Source organism: Muntiacus reevesi, chromosome 1 (genome assembly GCF_963930625.1).
Source record: "Muntiacus reevesi chromosome 1, mMunRee1.1, whole genome shotgun sequence".
In the NCBI taxonomy this organism is placed as follows: domain Eukaryota; kingdom Metazoa; phylum Chordata; class Mammalia; order Artiodactyla; family Cervidae; genus Muntiacus; species Muntiacus reevesi.
In genome coordinates, this window is record NC_089249.1 from 44168583 (window position 1) to 44174689 (window position 6107).

The window sequence follows — 6107 nt, forward strand, 5'->3', positions numbered from 1 at the left end:
ACATTTGTATCTCTCGTGTCAGTATATCAAATAAAGTATTCTCAATTCTTTCTTTGCAAAACATGTTTCCAATACCACCACTCCCACCCCACCATTCCTGAACCCTTCTACACATGGTTCCATATTGATAATTTATCTTAGTGATCTTACCCATGTGTCACAATAAAGAAGCTGACATACAGATTAGACAAGATAGGTTCAACGAATCTCCACAAAATAACTGTGTTAACAAGTCATACTTCTGATTTGGTACAAGAAATATCTCCCCCAAAACACTGTGGTCCTTTGTCCTTGGGAGACCTGCTTTCTTCCACCCTGTGTCAGTCACTACCCTTTTTGTCCCCCTCCACTTTCCCCTGCTCTGCTCCTAATTCAAGTGCTGATTCCCACAAAATGTATGTCACAGCTCTCACGCCAACCAGCTTCCAGTCCAATTCAGTCCATGGGAGCAACTGGCTTGACATCTGAAAGGTAGGAAGTGGGGATAAGCCTGGTCTTCTTGCATGTCTGTCTCTGCTTCAGGCTACATCTCTCACCACGGCTACATCTTCCACCATGGTGGTTACACCAAATGGATTTAATTTCTGCCATACAGCAACTGCCTCTGCTTCCCAGCCTCCGCCAGACACCATCCCACCAACTGGAACTGTGGTCCCGGTTCCCACTAAGTGGCTTTGGAGACCCACCTGCTCCCTCATCTCCTCCAGCCCTGGGAATGGTCCCCACTTTCTATTTTGCTCATCTCTGGGCTGTCTTCTTTCTCCCTGTTTGTCTTTTCAGATCTATAACTGCTTTGGAAATATTTTTCTGTATTAAATTCCCTCCATTTAATGATCTGGCCTGGGCTTAGTGTATCTGACTGGACCCTCACTAGTGCTGTTCTCTTCTTCAAATAAGATCCAAACTAATTGACACATTCTTGCTTGCCTGACTAGTCCTCCAGTCTCATTTCCTATCCCTCTTCTCTTCATTCATTCAGCTCTGGTCACAACGCCTTCTTGCTGTTCCTCAAACAAACCATGCCATCTTGTATCTGAAAGCCTTTGCACTGTTTGCGTGGCTCCTCCCCAAAATGTTTTGGAGGCTTGCTCCTTCATTTCATTTATATTTTGTGCAGGTTTTATTCCTAGAAAATCCTCATGGAGCTCTGTACCTATAGTTGTCCTCACTTGGGCAATGAACTTGCACTGATTTATTTTCCAATCATGATCATCCCTTCAAATCAGACATCCTGTGTCCCACACCTTCTGTTTGAGCTCTATATTTAAAAATATATATATTTATGTATTTATTTGGCTGTATCAGGTCTTATTTGCAGCACAAGTCACCTTTGTTTTATCATGCAGGGTCTTTGATCATGGTGCACCAGCTCTCTAGCTGTGACACATACGCTCCAGAGTGTGCAGACTCAGGAACGCCATGGTATGTAGGACATTTACTCCCTGACCAGAGACTGAACCCGGCCCCCTGCATTGCAAGACACTCAGGGAAGTCTGGTTGAGCTCTATATTTGATGAGACAATATCCTCATATAGCTGGAGAAGGGAATGGCAACCCACTCCAATATTCTTGCCTGGAAAATCCCATGGACAGAGGAGCCTGACAGGCTACAGTCCATGGGATCAGGAAGAGTCCGACACAGCTGAGTGACTGAGCACATTCTTATATAGTATCTATATTTGTTTGCTATTGCTACAGCAATGAATCACTACAATCTTAGTAAGTAAATGAAAACAACAGAAATTTATTCTCCTATAGTTTTGGAGGCTAGAAATCTAAATGAGGGCCAATGTTAAGATTTCATCAGGACTGGCTTCATCTGCAAGCTTCAAGTCTCATCCCTGTCTCACCCAGCTTTTGTGGCTGCCAGCATTTCTTGAACTGTGACCATATCACTCTAGTCTCTGTTTCTGCAGCCACATCACTTTACCCCCTCTCATTGATCGCCTGTCAAGGCACACTCTACTTCCATGCTGAAAGGACACTTGGGATTACATTTAGGACACACCTGGATAATCGAGAATAATCCTCCTATCTCAGGATTCTTAATTTGCAAGCTTAGACGTGTGGGAACATGGACATTAGTGTTATCAGTTGGGCATACATTATCACAAGAACAGAATTAGCTTCAAAATCATGATTGCTTTTTTATTTGGAAGAGGAAGGAAGGAGGAAGAAGAGACAGAAAAAAATGTGAAATAATATGAGGCTGGAAAAGTCTTTAATGAAAGTTAGAATTACATGAGGATGGAGAAATCATTAATGCAAGTCATATATGTAATAATGCAAATGTTACAATCATATTCTAAATGATATATTTATTCCCCAGAGATTTCTTTTCAAGTGAGTGCATTGGGTAGCATATTTTTTAGAAGAAAATAATGGGAAAGAAAATGCATTATCAGGAAAAGCTCTCAAATACCTGGCATACTTTCCACTTCTATAAAAAATAAAATAAAATTTTTTGAAAACTTAAATTATTCCCCCTTAGGGAACTAAATTGCAATTGGACAAGAAAGTTATAAGAACACACATATAGATATTCATGCTAAATAAAACAAAAAACTAGATTATGCCAACATGATACAAATAATTCCTAAAATAATAAGTGAATGAGACAGGCATGATTTACAGAACATGTGGAAGGAAGCAATCTATTCCTAGCAACCAGCTATAAAACCTCTGTATTCAAATGGAAGTTTTAGGAAGATTATAGAAAGCTAAGAATTTAAAGCAATAAGATTTTAAAATCCATGTTTGTCATGAGACAAAGCCTTAAGAGATGGATAAGAAAACCAACAGACAATAAAAAGGGTTAAAGATACCACCAGTTCAGGGATTGTAAGTGCAAGATACAGTCACACTACTTGTTTTCTCTCTCTCTCTTTTTTAAGGTAAGAAGTAGATTTATTTAGAGAGAAATGCATTCCACAGACAGAGTGCAGCCATCTCAGAAGGCAAGAGGCCCCAAAATATGGGGTGATTCATTTTTATGGACTGGGTAATTTCAGGGCTTCCCTGATGGCCCAGCAGATAAAGAATCTGCCTGCAAAGCAAGAGACCTGGGTTTGATCCCTATGTCAGGAAGACCTCCTGGAGGAGGAAATAGCAACCCATTCCAGTTTTCTTGCCTCAAAAAATCCCATGGACAAGGGAGCCTGGTGGGCTGCAGTCCAAATGGTCATAAAGAGTCAGACACACCTGACTGACCAATCACACACTATGAATAGGGGAATTTTTCCAACGTTTTGGGGAAGGGGCAGGGCTTTCCAGGAATTGGTCCAGTGCCCACTTTGTTTCCTTTTATGGTTAGCTTCAGAACTGTCATGGTGCCTGTAGGTATGCCCTTTAGCTTATGCTAATGAATTATAATGAGCATATAAAGAGGCTCAAGGTCTACTGAAAGTTAAATCTTCCACTATCTTGGACCTAGTTGGTTCTAACTACATTTTTTTTTCCAGTAATAGAACTATATAGAGATGCCAAATCCCTACTATATATATGCTTTATTTTTGGTTGAAAATATACACACACACACCCACACGCATGCATCTTTCTGGGGACAGCCTCATTCAGTGATCAAATTGACTTACTAAGAAAAAGGAAAGTAGAGTCTTTCTTTCATTTCTTTCATAAATTTTTGAGGAAGCCATACTAAAATTCAAAAACAACTAGATGCCCAAGAATGATATGGGTCACGGTGCTCCATTAAACACCTTAACTCTTAGCCATTTTGAGTGGCTTTATACGAAAACAAACACAACTGTCAGGCTATAAATAATCTCAAAAACTGAGGGCTTGGTACAGATTAAAGTCGTGTTGCTGGAATTGGTTGAGCAAAGTGAAATAGTAACACTATTGTTTGGAAAAGTGCTGAGAGCAGTGATTCATCACAGCTAACTCGAAGAAGGGGTCAAGCATCTGATGTAATTAATCTACCAGGAGTAGGTAGGGAGAAATGCCCAGTGTTCTGTGGTCTCCTCCACTAGGAAACAATGGGGTCAACTTTAAGAATCAAATGTCGTGTGTAATAGAAACCTATGCGATCAGATGCAGAGGCCTATACTTTGTGCTAATCTGTGATAACACTGCACCAAAACCCAACTGAAATCCATGAAGATGGTGAAAATGAAGTCATCATTTCTGGAAATATGACTGTAAAAGTAAGGCTGCCAAAGGAACTCTCAGATGCCAAATATAAAGCATTACATACCTTAGGAAAAAAAAAAATCAGTGGAAATTAATATCAATTTTTGTGTAAAATCTGAACATCACATATAATAATATATGTGAATCACAAAAACATTACACTGGAAGAAAAACTGTTTTATACAAAACATAACAAAACAGAATTTGAAATAATTCTTGAAAAAGAATATACAAAATATACTAGAGAAATATCAGATTAGTGGTTGACTTTAAAGAGTGGGTAGGGATCTATTAGAATGAACTTGAGGGAATCTTCTGGGAAAGAGTAAGATTTTTCATCTTTTTAGAAAATAATTGTATTTATTTATTTGTTTATTTTTGGCTGCACTGAGTCTTTGTTGCTATGAGCAGACTTTCTCTAGTTGCAGCAAGTGGGGGCTACTTTCTAGTTGCGGTGCAAGGCTTCTCATTGCGGTGGCTTCTCTTGTTGTGGAGCTCAGGCTCTAGGGCAAGCAGGCTCAGTAGTTGTGGTACATGGGCTTAGTTGCTCTATGGCATGTGGAATCTTCCCCGACAAGCGATCGAACCTGTGTCACTTACATTGGTAGGATTCTTAACCCCTGGACCACCAGTGAAGACCCATACTCTTCATCTTGATCACAGTTTGCAGCAGACTGTATGATAAACTCACTGAATAGTAATACTAAAATCTGTGTATTTATTGTATGCAAACTGTACTTCAAAAGAACAAGAGAATTGTAAACAAATATTGAACTCTAGTTAGTGACATACATGCTATAATACTCAGGAGGGAAATATACTGATATCTGGAAATTATTTTGAAATGTATAAAAAATAAGGAGTATCAAAGGTGGATAAAAGCATAAAAGACAGATATGTAATGGAGAAAATATACTCAAATGTTAATGGTACAATCTGGGTGACAAACATACCTATGCTTGCTATAAAATTCTATCACCAGTTCTGTTTTTAAGTTTTCACCTTATAACAATGATATGAATGGCAGTGCTTAACTTTATTCTGTGGTTCAACAGCTTTTCAGGTTCTTCTTCAAAGGATAATGCTGATATATACTTCAGGGATATTTGGGGGAAATGTCTATAAGTTATGTATGATATTTGCCTGTTTATACTAATAATTCAGTTATATTATTCACTGTCTTCTAAACAAGGTGAGTTGTAACATGGCATGCCAATGCTTCAGATATTGCCCTTCAACAGTAGGTAATAAAACCATGTATTGTAGCACATGGGCTGTGTTGTTGTAAGCAATTATATAACTTTAAGGGAATCAAGTTGAAAACATAGGCAGAACACTCTCTGACATAAATCACAGCAAGATATTTTTGATCCACCTCCTAGAATAATAAAAATAAAAGCAAAAATAAACAAATGGGACCTAATTAAACTTAAAAGCTTTTACAAAGCAAAGGAAGCCATAAAGAAGATGATAGACAATCCACGGAATGGGTGAAAATATTTGCAATTAAGTGACCCACAAGGGATTTGTCTCCAAAATATACAAACAACTCATGCAGCTCAATATCAAAAGAACAAACAACACAATCAAAAAACTCGGTGGCTTCCATGTCCTAGCTATTATAAACAGTGCTGCGATGAACATTGGGGTGCACGTGTCTCTTTCAGATCTGGATTCCTCAGTGTGTATGCCCAGAAGTGGGATTGCTGGGTCAGATGGTAGTTCTATTTCCAGTTTTTTAAGAAATCTCCACACTGTTTTCCATAGTGGCTGTACTAGTTTGCATTCCCACCAACAGTGTAAGAGGGTTCCCTTTTCTCCACACCCTCTCCAGCATTTATTGCTTGTAGACTTTTGGATAGCAGCCATCCTGACTGGCGTGTAATGGTACCTCATTGTGGTTTTGATTTGCATTTCTCTGATAATGAGTGATGTTGAGCATCTTTTCATGTGTTTGT